Below are 18,813 nucleotides of genomic sequence, written 5' to 3'. Positions count from 1 at the left end.
TCGAACTTGTGAACTAACGCAAGTTCACGTGTTTCTCTCAATTTTGCATGAATAAATTGCGGGCTTTGCCGGTATTTATTACTAACACTGAAACGGCATTATCACAAAACAGCTTAATTTTTGTGTTTCAAATTCTAGTATCACGTTTTAAGGCAAACCATGATGGTCAAAAGGTCTTAAAACATTAATATGCAGAATCAAACTAATTATGAAATTGGGTAATTTTCTATGAAAGAAGTCGCATCTACACCATGCATTCGATGCCAATTTGAAATCCGGATTGCACCACTCCTCGATTTGGGACACCATTGTACAGGGGTAAGAATGTATGCTGCCATTTGGAATCTTTCTTCACTTCCGATGGCACTTCTATTTCACCAACTTGCTCATAAACTGAACGAGACCAATTCAAAATTCTTGACATAAAACTTCGACCTGGTCCGACACAAGAAGATAAGAATTTTAATTTCCCTATTTTTTTCAGGACTGAATTAAGAGGGGAAATAATAACGTGAGAAAAAGGGTTTTGAAGAAACGGACTTCAATGACTCCCATTGAGCGTTCTTTTCTGACGAAAGCGTCTATTTCACTAGGGAATTGATCGGCACCTTAATGTCATTCCGCTTTGTTGAATATGCACTGGCGGCATCCGAAGGAGATGTGAATGACGACATTAGGAATGTCGAAAATATTATGCACAACAACGCATGTCATATTTCAATTCCCAAGTCTAGAAAAGGAGTAAAAATGAAAACAACTCGGAAGTCAGCCTGGAACAAGAATATAGATAGTGCATCAAAGCAGGTTAAGACAAACCATTCTGTCAGAAAAAAATGTCAGAAGGATAATGCCACAATATCAGCCTTAAGGTTGCTCAGAAAAGCTCAAACGCAAGCTTACGCTTCACAAAGGAACTCATGGGCTAAGAAAATCATGACCGCGTCATCTTCAGACACTAGACTCTTCCATAGACTAATCAAACGCGGAAGGGCCGTTGATGCGCAATTTACAAAGACACTTTGGCAAGGAGAAGAAGTATCAGAAAACAGCTGAGATATACTTAGACTCTGGAAACAGCACTTTGAAGTCCTGTGTAAACCAGATTATTAACAAGACTTTGACTATGAAAATTATGGTCTATCAAAATGGCATCCGAGGTTATAGTTGAAGCACGTGAAGGAAAGGATTTATAACTACCTCTAACACTTGATGGAGAGAAAACATTTGACAAGCTCAATCACGAAATACTATTCAACACGCTTTACTATTATGGCATCACTAGTGACACATGGATGTTTCTGAGAAACATGTATAGAGAGCTAAACATACAAGTTACTGTTAAATAGGAAAGTCAACTTTCAGACAAATTTCATATTAACTAAGGAATTCAACAAGGAGTAGAGCTATCTACCACACTGTATAAATGTTACAAGAACGCAATACTTGATAGTGTTGCACAAAGTGGGCTCGGCTGTCATGTACGTGTAGGTACCACTAACGTAGCAACGCCAACATCTGCCGACGACATTCTAGAACTAGCAAAATCGGAACATGAAATGCAGGGAATAATCGATATTATTAACCATCATACTCAAAGAGACATGGTAAGAATAAATACACAAAAATTATATATGTTACAATGCAAAAAAAAACATCAAAAGAGGAGAGGTTTAACATCGGTGAAATTCAAGTTATAAAACAAAGCACTTAGGGATAGTTCGTCATAATTTGTGGAAAATATATGCACTAGCAAGAATGACTTATGGGATAGGGATGCTGCAAATAAAAAAAACGCGAAATGGAACAACTAAAAATAGCGCAAAGGAAGCTACTCAGACAGATCCAATGACTACCAACACCGAAGTCGACGTTTTAATCGGGCTGTACCATTACAAATGGTAGTAGAACGAAATACATTTACGCTCTCGCTCCTGATGAAGGTTTTGAGATATGAATCATCCAACGACAACTAGCCATGGTAAAGAGTAAGGGAATCTTGTTTGTCAACCGAATACAGGAAGTGTTAGAAAAGTATAAAGTGGAAACTATAAAGGAGCTGATGCAGCATCCAAGATCGGAAACCCAATGAAAAAAGGAAGTAAACACTAAGCAAGAACAATACTGGTTACACCAGTGTATTATATGTAAAGATCAAGCGGCAAAGAAATCTCTGCAACATCTACAAATCCAGAACAACCCTTTGTCTACACCACAAAATATTTGGAAATGTTGGAAATTCGAGCGAGCTAGGTGAAGGCTAGGCTGAATACGCAGACGTACTGGTTACAAACAACCAAAGCCATGTACAAGAAGGCTGAAAAGATATCTGGATATGGTCCGAGTTGGCTTGTTCCAAGATGTACTTAGAAGTGGAAACATTCAACTGACGGGTTGTACAAGCGAGAACATTTCATACAAAATTGAAATGAAAAAGGTACACCACAAAAATATCGAAAGGCTAACCAGAAACTTATGCCACAATCTACACATTGAAGTTATTGAAGGAGGTTGAAAGGGGGATGGACTGACAGTGATTTTGTGTTACTTTCTATTATATGCGGTTTCATTCGGTGATTTTGTATGTGCTTCGTGTTTCCCTCGACTCCGCGACAGTAGATCGGTATATAAGTTCGGACACCAGTGGGTATGGGATTTTCTAGGATTTTTTTTGTGGGAAGACATTATAAATAATACTATTGTAAATACCACGTCGGAGCTTTTCAAATAATACCACTGCACATACATAATCATCGAGATAACTCATTGAGAAGTAGGAGTGCACAAAAATAGAACGACGGTTCATACCAGAAAACAGAACAGAATAGAAAGCAAGGGATTGTGCATGTCGATATATAGCACCAAGGGGAAACCCAAACTCAATAATCCTACATTGAGGAGTAGGAGTGCGCCAAAATAGAACGGCGGTTACATGTATGTTAGATAAACCAATTTCCTTACCCTTTATAATCGGATGGGAAAAAATTAAAGTAGTCAATATTCAAATAATAGTAAACTGGAAGGCGAAGGAATTTATTTCGTGCTCAGTAATGCATCGGAGGTGGAAAAAGCGACTTTAATCGTCATCTGCACATATATCTTTAGAGGAACTAGTTCTCAAAATTATCATTTATTAGGTCAGGATCAAACTAAGCTCCTAACCGAAATTGAGTTAATAGCGCTAACTTTAGCCTTGAAGTTTTTGAGCATGTATTCCGGGTAAAATTCGGTAGCTTCCGGATGAAGATATTTTTGGGTTAGTCACTTAAGTAACAGTCTATATCAAATTCAGACACTGCCTATGGTAAGGTGGTTCATTGTGTAGAAAAACCCACGGAGCAGACGATGCTTTTTTTGGTCTACATATGCTATATTTTATGTTACAATATTTCTATATTTAGATCTGTACTTTTGAGAAAACCACACCTTAACCTCCCACTAAAATCAACCAAAATAAAACCAAATCATGAGTGATAACTCTCGCTAAGTGATAACTTCATGTACAATCTATATAAATTATTTCTCAAAAGCGCAACGTCCAAATGGAAAACTAAGACTGCTCATGTTGTAGGTATCTTATTCTGAATAAATAAAAATGAAATCGTTAAGATTTTGACATGCACGAATCACCTAATGTCTGATAAATACTACTACTTAAGTTGGGGAAAGATTGGACATGCTTCTACACACTTGGGGTGATTTAACTGATTCTCATTGTGCCTCTAGCGAACTGCACAAAAATGCTCTACCATCCGACCCTGACCCCTGAATCACGGCGGAATTGGAAGATGCTTTATGCACACACCTGTTTTTTTATTTCGATTGAATAGTGTACAGAACCAAATATCTTCTGATCTTGAATTACTGGGAATCTTCTTGGGAGCCCAGTCCTGTTTAGATATATGATCTACATAGGAAGCCAGAACCGGTACGGGATCGTCCGACCAATCTTTCCTAACCACACGGCATAGAAAACTATTAGACCCTTCCAACTGTACAATTTGCTGTGATGCATTATCTTCTTAAGCAATTGTAGCCTACCCTGACGTTCTATTTCGTTGATGTTATCGCTCACTAGAATGATCTCCAGCTCTCCGGCGACACATCTTAAGATAAAGATCATTAACTCTTTATTCTCGTTTACAAACACATATTGCAAGGCCGATTGAGGCCACAACTGCTTCTTTACCTTGGATTTGATGCCAAACTTAACTTTACAAAAAACTACACTGAACTAAATAACTTGCAATTTGAAGTCCCACGAAATACCATGGCATCGGTTGCACTAGGAGGATTGGTATGTCAAGCTCCGTCAGCTGCATTCGTCACATTGTTTATACATGTAAAATTCGATAAGCATAAAGAGGGGTTAGTTGTCAATCCGGGGAGAAGTAAATAATATTGAATCATCTGTGAGACAGAAAATTCATATCAGTCAATAAAACTAGTGTAGTGAGGGTAGCAATAAAGAAACATGTTATGTACACCTGTCTTAAATGTGTATTGGACAGTGTCCTCGCTCTATAAAAAAGTCAATTTGCTATTCCGTGTAAAGCATATGCACAACAGTAATTGATCAACTGTGAAATGTAAACTTCAAATGACGAAGATAATGATATGTCGCCACTGAGAAAGGGGAATTCAACCATTGGAAAGTCTAAAGCATAACATTTGTCACAGTTACATGTAAACGTCCTGTGTCATCTACATGTATAAGTATATAGTAGGTTAATATCTAAGTATCAAATAGATGAAAGTGTTTCACTATTCTGATTAGTTCTCTCTACTTTCAAGTTTACAAGTGTAAATAAAATGCAAGTTAAAAATCAACTGAAATTGAAAGACTGGGATGGTGGCTTCCCTTTCTCGGCAGTATTCCTTGTAAAAAATTAGTTTCATACGAATGTAGAAACAGACTGACCAAGAGTGGGGCACAGTTTGTTCCAATAGGAATTCCATAGTCCAGGAGAAGTATCAAGATCAAGAGGCTCCCAGAAGCCTAAACCGCTCACCTTGTTAAATTTTTGCCTGTCAAAAATATCTTTAATAAGGAGATAATTTTAATTCAAAGAAGACTTTGGGAGGACTTATCATAAGGATCATCTCATCAATTGAACGTTTCATTCCATCTATTATAGTTTTCTAGATATATTTGCTGAAACTGCTAAAAACATAATTTTTTGCCTTTCAAGGTGTCATTCGAAAATTTTGATCTCCACATTTTTTGGTAGGCCTTATCATAAGGATCATGTCAGCAACTGAAAGTTTCATTCTGTATATCATAATAAGATATTGGCTGAAAACTGTAAAAATATTCTATGTTCTACTTTTGGTAAGGACAGCCATGTTTTTTGACAGAGCAAAAATCCCAACATCAGTTCTATGCAGGATACCCCAAGAAAGATTCATACCAAGTTTAGTTCTATTGGTCAAGTACTGTCAGAGAAGATTTTTTAAAGAAACAACATAAACAAGAGGCTCCCAGGAGCCTAGATCGCTCACCTTGATCAATTTTACCTTTCAAGGGAAATAAATTTAATAAGGTGTTACTTAGTTGTCCAACAATTTTGACTCATGAAGTCATAAGGATCAATCCAGCAACTGAAAGTTTCTTTCTATCATAGTTTCTAAGGTATTGGCTGAAAACTAAAACAAAACCATCTTTTATTACATTTCAGTGGCAATAACTCTTTCAAGGAGTAGTCTGACAACTTTGATCCTTTGGAGACTTTTCTAGACCATGTTCTATTTTGAGTAACGGCGGCCATGTGTTTTGAGGAATCAAAAATCCTCACACAAGTTCTATGCAGGATACCCCAAGCTGGTCCAGTAGTGTCAGAGAAGATTTTTCAAAGAAATAACATTGAAAACAGCAATAAAACGTTGAAAAATGATAATTACTCCAACATTGCTTATCAGATTAAAACGAAAATTTGACTACAGGTTGATCACATCATGCTGAACACTTTAACCTATGTTAGAATTGGGATAAACCCAACGGTTTTGGAGATGTATTCGAAAAACTACTGTCTGACCCCTATGTTCTATCTTGAGTAACGGCGGCCATATTTTTTGACGAATCAAAAATCCCCATATTGGTTCTATGCAGGATATCCCAAGGAACATTCATAACAAGTTTGGTTCCAGCTGGTCAAGTAGTGTCAGAGAAGATTTTTCAAAGAAATAACATTGAAAACAGCAATAAAACGTTGAAAAGGGCAATTACTCCAACATTGCATATCACATTAACACGAAAATTTAACTATTGGTACATCAAATCATGCTGAACACTTTTACCTATGTCAGAATTGTGCAAATCCTAATGGTTTTAGAGATATATGCCATGTTTCTTGACGGATCAAAAATCCCCACAACAGTTCTTTGCAGGATACCCAAAAAGACGTTCATACCAAGTTTGGTTTCAGTTGGTAATGACTTTTCAGAGAAGAGTTTTGAAAAATTGTTAACGACGGACAATGACGACGATCATATGAGCTAAAAATAGCAAAAACGCGTCAACAAAGATAGTAACTCCAACATGGCTTAACAGATTAAAACGAAAATTTTACCACAGATAAATCTCATCATGCTGAACTCTTTTCCCTTATGTCAGAATTTGACTGAACCTAACAGTTTTGGAGACATAATATGCGAAAAACTACTGTCTGACCCCTGTGTTCTATTTTAGTAAACGCCATGTTTTTTTTGACGGATCAAAAGTCCCCACATCAGTTCTTTGCAGGATACCCCAAGGAACATTCATGCCAATTTTCGTCCCAATTGGTGAAGTAGTTTCAAAGAAAAAGATTTTGGAAAGAAATAACATTAAAAATAGCCAAAAAAAAAAAACGTCGAAAGCGAGCAATAACTCATCATGCTGAACACTTTTACTCAGTCAGAATTTGACTATCATAGAATTTTGACTAACAGTTTTCGAGATAAATACGAAAAACCGCCCTCTGACCGCTATGTTCTATTTTTAGTGATGACTGTCATGTTTTTCGACGGATTAAAAATTCCCACTTCAGTTCTATGCAGGTTACCCCAAGGAACATTCATACCAAGTTTCGTTCCGATTGGGCAAGTAGTGTCAGTGGAGAAGAGTTTTGAAAAATTGTTAACGACGGACGACAACGACGGACGCTAAGTGATGGCAATAGATCACAAAATGTGCTAAAATGCTATAAATTATACTAGTAAACTTCCCAGGAGACATTTTAAAAATCACACACAGAAATTATCAGGACATAGTATTACTGAATTGAAACTGAAGAGGTCAAAATATTTTTTAGTGTAAACATATTTTATTTCTAAGTATAATTTTTCTATCAGTCTATATAACATTATATGAACCAACTGGATTCTCGACAAAGAGAGATATGAAATCATATAAGAGTAGTGCATCCACAATTGATAACTGACTCTCAATTGGAAAAAGTACCAGTGTAGTATGATATGAAATCATATAAGAGTAGTGCATCCACAATTGATAACTGACTCTCAATTGGAAAAAGTACCAATGTAGTATGTAATGGATTGATTATAGTGAAATGATTGAGTTCGAAAGAAAGCAATCTATCAATTTAATGAAGTAAAAGCAATGAGATAAAAATTATAGTTAGGAATAGAATATTACATGTATCAGTAATTCAGGGATGAAAACTACCAAAAAAGATAAAACACTGTAAATAATACAAATTTTAAAACTAAGAAAATCCAAATAGAAACTACAGAATAAATACATGTATAAAACGAACTTTGACTCAAACAAAGACAGGGAGCAGAGACCCTATAGGAGCACCAACAGGGTAAATCATTTAAAAAAAATGTGAAACAATACATGTAAATGATTAAGTGAGCAGAGACCCTATAGGAGCACCAACAGGGTAAATCATTTAAAAAAAAATGTGAAACAATACATGTAAATGATTAAGTTAACAAGTAAACAAAACTTCAACTTTATCTTTAATTAGACCTGAAAATTGAGCCCAAAATGGAAATTAATGATCTGAGGGAAATTATAATTGAATAACTACTCTACTTATCCCAGGTCATCTCAATAACAATTGTCTTGATAAAATTAATGACACTTTAAAAGCAGATAAAATTAATGTGTAGTCCATGCTAAGTGACACTGTTAAATATTCATTAATACAACCAGATTTTATTTTATTCTAATTGCAAGATATGAAAAGTTAATAATGACAATGTGAAATAAAAACCAACATAACTAATATGCATCTTATAAGTATATAAAATACATGTATAAACAACTTGGCAACGAGGAACTTAAATAGAATAAACAACTTCTGTGACCAAAGGGTGATAACTCTATCTACTTCTTGAGACTTGAAATGTGGGAAGTAGTATTGTGGTCTCAGTATCGTATTAATTTTCCCATAGACTTCTATAGTGAAGTGCATATTTTTCGGATTTTTTAAAAAATATGTAAATTGATTCAATAAAACTTTCACTTATGTAGCATTTCTAAGGACATGTGCAAAAATAATTTCCCGCAAAGAAAATAGGGTGAGTCCACGAAGATTGGACAGAAAAGTAGTCTTGAACTATAAATAGCCATTTTCCCAACTTTCACTTTCGTTTTGCACTCACCAAACCAACCTTTTCAGTGGAACATTTTTATGATATTATGTTAGATTTTCTTTTAAAAAAAGTTCTTCATCTTACAGTGTGATGTTTGCTCTATTTTTTAAGTCATTGTTCATGTCTTTTGACAAAACATTAGTTTGTAGAGAGGCAAAAAGAAATTGCACTATATTTTTATGGCATCCATGTTTTGACGTACACCCGCTCAGGGATATGCAATACGATACTGGTACCTTGTGTCAAAAGGTGGGGGGGGGTGAACTTTATGACAGTAAGGATACTAAAAAGGGAGTTGAGTATGATATGATACTACATGTATACATCAAAAGGGGGGTGGGAGTTAAAGGACTAACCATAAATAAACAGAGTGTTAAAGGAAACTATGAAAACTGGACTTTTCCATATGCTACCATGATTTGGAAGGGGAAATCAACTTTAATCATCAGATAGGTAAACATGGTGTGAAAATAAAGACCATACATTTTCATACAAATATGTAGATACACATTACAGGTCTACAGATGTACACAAGCATAGTGTTCAAAATTAGAACAGTAAAAAATAAAAGAAATTAAAATCATACGCACATGTACCGGAACAAGGGACTTTATATACACTCCCTGCCAGTACATTGTAAGTATGGTATTTATACTGTGTAGACAAATAAATGTAATTACATGTATAAGGAATAATCGATACGATTGGAGACATGAACAAGTGGGTATTAATTACAAGTCATAAACTAGAGTTATGACTCGGACCGGCAAAGTTGAGTCCAAGAAGTGTATATTAAGTCCCTGGGAAGTTAATTTTTTGTGTGAAAATTCTTATTAATTTATGTAAATTAGTCAAGAAAGCAGAGTCGTTCTTTGACCCCATGAATGTTGGGCCTAGGCTAGATCCATATCTCAATTTCAACAAAAAAAAAAATCTTTTTATGACCAAACAAGTAATTTAAAAATTCATTACCGACTTCATGGATATTCCTAAATTAATTATCATTTTATCATCACTTGATTTAAACCAACAAAAACACGGAGAAAAATAAATGATTACATGAATGAATTGGAAAAGATTTCAGAGCTCATGCCATTGTATTATTTTAAACATCGATGAAATGCATTTCATGGCATAACTTGAAACAACTGCTAAGTTGGACAAGTATGGACACCTCGTCAATGCTTGATATAGATTTGAATTTTTAATTGCAATTCGACATCTAACACAGGATAAGAGTTTGACCAGAATCCAAGTGGCCCCTTTTTGGCCCTTAAAAGTATCTAAATGGTTCCAGTCACAACCTTCAAATTCAATCAAAACTTTCCTTTTGGGTATGGCACCTTATGGAACAATTGCAAAGATCCATTCACTTACATGTATTGTCCACACATCAGGAAAAGCATTTTCTTGGCCCAGTAAAATTATGTGAAAGTAAACAAACTTATATTCAAGTTCCAGCACAAAGTATCTACGCACAACAACCACATGAATGACCACAAAGACAACAGTACATACCATTATGTGACACTTATTTTTTGCAGCCATATAAAAAGTACTATGAATGTTAACAGAGAAGCTTGCTTTAAACCTGTAATCAGGATTCCATTTAGATAATAGTTACGTTCACTTCAAATAGTTATGATTATACAAAAACTTGCAAACCAGCATGACCCCTTCCTCAAAGTTCAGGCAAAAAAAAACCAAAGCTTAGAACCTTATGGGAACAAATGGGCATACTTTCCAGATTTAATCCCAGAGGCAACAGCATAACTCTAAACTTTTTGGCAAAAGAGAATGAGAAGATTTGTGCAATCCCACCAGGACATGCAAGGAATAGTTTTCTTTGCTAAGCATGAGTCCTGATAGAACTTCTAAATCACCTTCAATTCTACAATTTTCAATGATTTATGGTGGGATTTTGCCCTCAGGAATCTGTCGTGAACCTAATGTTCATATAAACCATAAAAGCACTCACCACACCCTTCATTTGTGTTTTTGCACCCTCCCTAACCAAGAACCCTGCACTAGTGTGACCCACACAAAATGAAACAGAAGGACTACATATATATATATATATATATATATATATATATATATATATATATATATATATATATATATATATATATATATATATATATATCCCTAATTTCTCTGTGAATATAACATAACATAACATAACATAGAAACCTGTAATTGATAGTAAGCCAAGATATGAGAATGGCAACATCATCAAAATGATATTCATCTGGACCTGATGCCTGAAACAAAGGTATGTGTGAACTTTCTAAGATGACATCATACTCTGAATCATATAACATAACAATCATTGTAGACTTTCCTACTCCGATGCATGGAGTTAAAATCTGTTCTTTTTCTGGGTTAAGTCTTTTTTGAAGAAAAGAAAAAAACTATAGTCTGACCAATAATCTGTGGATTTATTGAATGAACATTTTATTTCACTTTTACTTCAAGAGGTTCTTTTTCTCCTGCACTACTGGGACCATCCTCAAAAGGTTGCACAATCATATCATTGTTAATAATTATGTCCAAATTTCCATGCAAAACGTCTTCATTTCCTTCAAAATGAAAGATTAAGTACATGTATTTACAAATGCTATATATATATATATATATATATATATATATATATATATATATATATATATATATATATATATATATATATATATATTACTTTAAGAAACAATAAATAAAGAACGTGCCTGATAGAGACACCAATAATTGCAAGACCCATATGGACTAACGATAAGTGTCCTTCCAATGTGTACAGACTATATACATGCACATGCTTGCCTGAAAAATTTAATAGGACACACTTTTTGATGAATAACAAAATTTTAAAATGCAATTAAATATCATCCACCACTGATTTTCACACCTCACTTCAAATACTTTTATAGTCTCAATCCTGAATAAGGTAAATTCCATCTCATTTCTTGCAAAAAAGTTGAATCCCAAATTCTACATCTTGCATGGTACCAAAGTAGAAATCATACAACAAGAATAAGAAGAAACAAAGTTTGTAGGGCATATCAACCACCTACATTGGTTGATGCTGTTTCTGATTGAAACATGTTATATTTGTATTGGACAATTAACAGTTATTGTAATTTTTTTACAAGTCATTGAATCCACTTAGTCAGTATTCGTATTAAGCCACTAGCCCAAAGCCTATGGCTAGTAAAAATTGATTTATGCTAGTGAAATATGTACTTTTCTTGTATTCAGGCTAGTCCAATCCTATACAGTCATCTGATATTTGGGCTAGTCGTTGAGAATTTTGAATAAAAGGACAACTTTGTGGAAAATCACAGATTAGACCGACATACAGACAATAAAGCTGACAGATGGAAGACGAAAAACCTTTAACGATTCAAAAGTGCTGAAAACAAAAAAATGCTCATACATGTACCTATACTTATATCTCCATATTGACCAGTCATCTTACAAGATTTATCATTGCCAAACCACCGATCTCTTCTTTCACCAGCGTGAGACTTGTCAACTTTGTAGCAGCATGATAATGCCAGTTTCCCAATGGTTTGCCAATAGCACACTGAGTTCTGTTTAAGTTAATTTTAGTGGATTAAACTTTACTTTTCCTTCTGAAACAGAAAAATCAAACAAATGTTCAGTAATAGTAAATTTTTCTATGATCAAATTAAGAGGAAAGAGAACATGTATTTTTACATATGATGCATGTACATGTATAAATGTAGCATGCATTTGTAAAACAGGCATTCAACTTACAAGTGTAGTAATGATACAGTCATAAAAATAAACAATATGTTGCACCCTACACCATGCCAAGGATACACAAAATTGACCTGTGTAAGGAAAACATGGTACAAGTTATCATGCAAAATCAATACACCAAATATCTAAGCATTGTCTCCAGTTGAAGCTGAGAAATATGTTACTAAAATTCCTATAATGCTACACAAAAAAACTGATAAGTCAATTGGTAAACAGGCAGTAGACAATCCTGAAATGGGGAGACACGGTGCAAGTCATCATGCAAAAGCAATATGCAAACTATCTAAGCATTCCATCCAATGGAAGCTGAGAAATCTGTTTACAGTTAAGTAGATAAACAGGAAGTAGATGAGAGCATGGAACCTGAAAAGGGGAGACACAGTACACATCATCATGCAAAAGCAATTTACCATTACTTTAGATTTCCCTCCAAAAGAAGTTGAGAAATCTGTTACTAAAATTTCCAAATATGCATCACTTGAAAAACTATTTAATCAACTGGTAAACAGGAATTAGATGAGTGAGGAAATGGGAGACTCGGTACAAGCCATCATGCAAAAGCAATATACCAATATTTAAGCATTCCTCCAAATAGAAGCTGAAATATTTTGCTTCAGAAAAGTTACAGGTGGACTAACTGACAGACAGATAAGGTGGTTGCAATATAGCCTCCATTAGAGTGGGGCTATAATTAGGTTATTATGACTTAAAAAATGCTGTAACTCAGTATCTCTCTGGCAAAACAGTTTTTGAATCAATAATACAGATCCAATCTTAATTACTTAATAAAGAGTAATCAAGGTAACCAGTAACCAAGGTTATAGCGGTAATCAAAAGAATGTAATCCAGGGACAAAGACCAGACATGGACAACTGACATACACAACAAAGAACATAAAGTAACTAAAATCATACATACAAAGTAACAAAAGAAATAAGCAACTCGGACTTCACTAAAAACTGGGAGCATGGACCAGGTGCACTGGTAGGGTAAGCGTCCTCTGCTTTTCTAGAAACACCCGCCGAGTTGCTCATAAAAAGTCAAGTCCGGGGTAGACGAAAGAGGAAAGGAAAACTATGACACGTTGAACAAATCAGTTTTCATGGCGTAGATGGATACACCGTAACGATCCACGAGTTCATGATGACGGCCATGAAACCTTTGTAGTGATGACTTTAATCTTGTAGTAACATAACCCTGCTCTAGAAGCTTATTTGTTAGAGTCCTAGCGCGATACAAAAAGTCTGCGTAGTCTCGGCAAGCTCTGGCATAACGTATGAGTTGTGAAATGAACACTCCATACGCAGGTGCTGAAGGGATGTTGCCACAGATGAAAGGAAAGTTGACATTTTTGAATGAAAAGTCATTACCTTTGTCGTAAAGTTTGGTCAATAGTTTTCCTTTACCATCGGTTCACGGTACTTGGGACCTCTAGAAAGGATATTACGCAGAGATTCGTTTTCGATGATGGACAAATCTCTCGTAACGACGTGACCGGAAGGACCATATTTGAATGGTGAGTTGTTGCAAGAACAGTCAGGTGGTTTAGCCTAGAAGTCCTCAATCTCGAGGTTCTGCAATAGCCTCTTATAATTGAAAACTTTGAATGCAATGGGTGAAGTACAGGAATATGAAATAACTGGTATGGATTTGTCTTTGAAATATGGGGGAATTTTGTTGGTAACGTAAAATACTATATATGATTTTATTGTGAAATGCACTCCCCTGGATTTTCATTTGTTTCATAGGTTCTAATCAAATCATTTTCACGTTAAAAATGACGGGTAACATCAAAATTATCAAACTGATAAACTGCAACAATGGTCCTTACTCGATTCGGGAATTTCAGATAAAAATGGTGGGTTAAACCAGGTTTTATGGCCCGCTAAACCTCTCGATTCCATTACAGTAAATTATCCTTAGTACATTACAACACAAAATCGGTTGTCAAAGCAGTAATAAAGAGATCAATAAAGTTTGGTATATACATGTACTGGAATGTAATGCAATACCTACAATGTATATTTTACCAATAACCAGTTGAGATCACTATATATACATGTATCACATATTAAGAAATGACTACCATGAAAAGACATTCTTCTAATTCTTTTCAGTCTGTCTGTGTTTATCAATATAGAGCTACAAAATTATAAAGTTTTTGTAGTTACATGTACATGTGCAAATGTATAGGAAAAGTGCATTTTTTCTGAACTTATCGTGTATTTTTAGTATCATAAGATAAATGGTCCTTCAATATCTAAAGACTTCATCTTTATTTTTGATATACATTTATTTCAAATTTATTTTAACAACCCCCACACCATTCAGAACAATGTTTGTGGTACACTAATACATGTACATGTATAGTTTAACAGGAACCACGCTGTACATGTGTGACTGTTTGTTAGTCTGTCTATTCCTTAGTCCACATTTCTAGTAAGCCCAACTCCACCTAAACCACTCAAGGTATTTTGATGAAATTTTATAGGAAGATTGGGCATCATAGTTAGATGTGCAAGAGGGAAAACCCGGTATTAGAATTGTCAGACGAATACAAAGGGAGACAATCCAATTAAAGGGTTTTAGTAAAATCTCATAAGCACAACTCCTTCTATAGCACTCAAAGAAATTCAGTGATATCTTTTGGAAGGTTGGACAACACACAATGTACATTGTACATGCATGTGCATTTTTGTAGATGTACATGAAGGAATATCATTTTTGTCAGAGGAACCCAGAGGAAGAAAAATGTAAAAGGAATTGGAACGTGAAACCTTGTAAACCCAATTCTCAAATACTGCTCAAAAAATTTCTACAAAACTATATCCTAAAGGTCGGCATCATTTGTAGATGTGCATGAATGAACACAATTATTGTCTCATATTTTTGTTTATCAGATGACTACTGTTAAAACCCTTGCTCTGAAGTTTTACAGAGCTAGACAGAGTGTCCACACAATTACGACTTTCACACTACATACAATACTGTTTAAGATTAAGGATTTTATATTTAAAACACCATATTGAAGTTAAGATATGGTACATTCATGTGCTTCGTTTCACAAATCTATGGAACAGCGATGAAAAATATCAATAAAGATATAGGAAAACGTCTTCATCAGGTTATTTTTTCCATAGTATTTTAATATAATTTCTGTGAATTGAGCCTATTTTCACTTTCATTATATCATGGATGTAACATTGCTCAAAAACATAAATGTAAGCCGCACGGACATGGATTCAAATATTGTATGTAATCTTTCATTAGTGTTTTTGTAAAAACTAAAGATGCATTTTGTATAACTGCATTAAAAGTGGGGACACTCCTTGCATGCATATATATCTAGTTTTATTTATGCATTCCAATTCTACATGTCAGTCAGCGACTTAATACTTATATAGATTTTAGTGGCTTTACATTTTTCGTTTTTGAGTTTACAAGTACCTCACTGTATACTCAGCACTTGCCTTCGGTGATGAATTCTACGAGTTTTCGAATTAATAAATTACATGTCTTATCAACAGGTATCATTCTTTTGTACAAATATTCCGTAAGAATAGTTATGCCTTGGTGAAAAACTCGAGGTGGAATTCCTCTGTGGAACAAAACGCCTTTGAAAAGTTGACACCGCCCTCAACTGCAGCGTTGCTTCGTTCAATCTTATGTGGTGAAATCTTTGCTGCATCTGAAAACTTTTGATTTGCAATACACAACGTATGCGTAGCATTTGCAACTTTTAACACGCTATTTTCGATACGATTCCGGGTGTCAAAAGAATAGGCCTGCAGCACCGCTAAGCTTGTCGTCAAATGCAACTAAATAGTGCTCAGAAACCTAGCCGGGGGCTAGGCGCTCTGCCTACAGAGCAACAGGGATGTTTGCCCCAGGTAGTGGAATGGGGTACTCCTGGCGTGTTACATGCTGGGGTTGTCAGGCTATAATACGGAAAACCTGACCGCAAATCATAGAGGTGCCATGTTCCTCGCACGTTAAAGAACCCTGCTGTGGTATTCGATAGGAGTAGGAACCTTTGCGCTTTTCCACAGGTGGCTAAATTGCCCGACCCTACCCATCCCTCCCTTTTATCTTGTGGCAATCAAAATTTGTTGACCCTATTATCCTTGTGTCCCATCCATTTTTTTTCATTTCATCATCATCATCACGAAATTTACTTACTATACTTCGGAATGAATGGGAATACAGAAAAATGATGAAATTTGTAGAAATGTGTTATTCTTAAGCACCGAAAGATTCTTTCAAGGCGAAGATAAATTATGGGGAAAATCTGTTCTTTAGAAATTTAGGTTTTTTGAAAGTTGATAGCCAAAATAACCGGACGCAAATTGCTTTGTTTTATTTTTTGCGCCATTGTGAATATAATATCAAATAAATCCTAGCTGTACTGAACTTTTGAGTGTCTGGTTCTGTTAATTATAACTGTGACTTAAAATTAAGGAGAAAATCCAAAGTTAAGACTATAGGGAGTGTTTTGATTACTTTTTAGATATTAGCACGCGGCTTTTGATTCTGTGTAGTATACGTAATTCTTTTAACCTTTATTTCAGAAAATGGGATAATCACTCTCAGCGTACGTACCAGCAGACAAAGCTCCCAACAACACAGTATTTGTACATTAACATTCTAATATAGGAAATAGGTGTTGACAGTTCACGTGGCAACCCATATTCAGCGCTTCTACTAAAAACAGAAGACTTACAGTATTGTCGTTCTTTTGATATAATTACTTTTTGTAATGGTAATAAAAACTTTTCATCCTTGTACGCCACACTTCCACGTGGCTAATTAAGGTCAATTCTGTGTAATCTTACCAATCACCAATGTTATTATAAACAAAACACGGGACAAGAAGATATGCTTGTGTAGTATTAAAGGTAAAGAAAATAACTTATTTTGAAAAATCACACTGGTTTTAACAAGAAGTACATTGTACTATGATGTTACTAAACTGCAAGAATTTCTGTTCGACAGTTAGAATACCTATGGAAGTAAACCGCAAGTGCGCCACCCTTAACCGATCTGATTCTATATGCACATTGAAGGTTTTTACCACGGCTACAACAGAAAGAAAAGAAAAGAGAATTGTACAGTCTGCTAACAAGTTTCCGTATTACAGATGATGTGTTATTTCTGGGTAATCCTAATGTCATGGATCTACAAAACTAGCCTGAAATTAAAGAAAACTGGCACATCTTCTTCTTCGTACCTAAACCTCAATCTATACAAAGATGACACAGGACGTTTAAAATCGAAACTTTATTTCTAATATGACGTCTTCATGTCGTCAAACAGTATATGTCGGTACAACCCCACCTTTAGCACCTGCGCACTGTCTCTTTTTTTTCGCTGTCGCTTCGAGACACAACACTCATTTAAAAAAGTTAACGCGATGATTTAACGGCTGAGAGGTTATATGATAATTTACTGATACTGATACATATACTTATTTAATAGATGGTTTACTTGGATATGTGGTTTATTTCTTAGTTCATCCAACTTCCATACGGGGAGGTTAAACGGAACAGCCGTTATTTTGGCTACATCTAGGGAAATTTTTGTCACAAAAACTACCGTATTTGTCATATTAGAAAAGAAATAATTCCTTCCGGGGTAGATTTGTACTCATTTTAACATGGATTAGCATTTATATTCTCATTTAACATCCGTTATCGCTCGGTGTTAAATAATCGAATATAAATGTAAAAATGAGTACAAATCTACCCCCTCCATGAATTATTTCTTAAATGACCAACGTGATGACTTACTATAATGTAAACATTTTTTTTTCTAAGTGGCAATATACCATCATCTCTAGCCTATAAGTATACATTTCATATTTTGTTCGTTTCTGTCGGATATATATACATGTGGTTTATACACAGACTTTCTTATTAGAGCGAGGATATTGTCAAATACGTTTCTAAAACACGAGAACATTGTACTTGTTCACACAAAATTTGTTGATATCATCATTATAAACGTTTCGTAGTCGTCATCACAACTTGAATGACCGGTGTACAGTTTCTATCTCACAGATTTCTCTATTTACTGAAGTGACAAACCACTGAACTTGAAGCTTACCAGGATTTACTCACTTGCATTGTAGCGGATGCCGCTAGCGGGGCAGGATATACTTGACCCTTCTGGAGCATCCTTTTTGCTCATATCAGAAGTTTATGTGTGCTGTCTTGTTTTTCTTCAGTTTTCATGTGTGATTGTATTTTTTTATTGAGTATGTGGATCGTCTCTATTGCAAATGTCCTGTTTTCACATTTGTAGCCATGTTTTTGGACTCTGATGACCCTGACTCTACTATATTTCCGTATTGATGCCAAATAGTATTTTCTACCGAATTTGAAGGACACTTCATTATTCCTTTGAAAACTGGAATATTTCATAGTTAATATA

The 18,813-nt window shown here is 35.0% G+C and overlaps 1 pseudogene; it reads right to left on the bottom strand.

Moving 5' to 3' along the window:
• Window positions 1-10,509: 10,509 nt before the first annotated feature.
• Window positions 10,510-18,557, bottom strand: LOC148629659 (uncharacterized; annotated as a pseudogene).
• Window positions 18,558-18,813: the final 256 nt, after the last annotated feature.

Source organism: Perna viridis, chromosome 1 (genome assembly GCF_037379345.1).
Source record: "Perna viridis isolate PV_CMFRI_1.1 ecotype Kerala chromosome 1, ASM3737934v1, whole genome shotgun sequence".
Taxonomy (NCBI): domain Eukaryota; kingdom Metazoa; phylum Mollusca; class Bivalvia; order Mytilida; family Mytilidae; genus Perna; species Perna viridis.
Note: the sequence above shows the minus strand (reverse complement) of the source record. Positions and strands in the feature narration are given on the sequence as shown.